This window comes from Juglans regia, unplaced genomic scaffold (genome assembly GCF_001411555.2).
Source record: "Juglans regia cultivar Chandler unplaced genomic scaffold, Walnut 2.0 Scaffold_2051, whole genome shotgun sequence".
Taxonomy (NCBI): Eukaryota; Viridiplantae; Streptophyta; class Magnoliopsida; order Fagales; family Juglandaceae; genus Juglans; species Juglans regia.
Genome location: NW_023351444.1, coordinates 1 through 245, shown reverse-complemented (window position 1 = coordinate 245; position 245 = coordinate 1). Strand labels below are relative to the sequence as shown.

General features: G+C 50.2%; 1 non-coding gene across 1 annotated transcript; it reads left to right on the top strand.

Moving 5' to 3' along the window:
• The first annotated feature begins 18 nt into the window (after positions 1 to 18).
• On the top strand, positions 19 to 137 carry LOC118345285. The gene has a single exon (XR_004798857.1). It is a non-coding gene; the product is annotated as a 5S ribosomal RNA (ribosomal RNA).
• Positions 138 to 245: the final 108 nt, after the last annotated feature.

Below are 245 nucleotides of genomic sequence, written 5' to 3'. Positions count from 1 at the left end.
TTAAGTAATTAGTTTGATGGGTGCGATCATACCAGCACTAATGCACCGGATCCCATCAGAACTCCGCAGTTAAGCGTGCTTGGGCGAGAGTAGTACTAGGATGGGTGACCTCCTGGGAAGTCCTCGTGTTGCACCCCTCGATTTTGTTTTTTCCGCCTTGCGAGATAAATTGACAAGAAGGAGCACTCGGGAGTGGATTTTTGGGAAAATCTCGCCCTGCCCATCGCGTAGCCATGGGTTTGGAT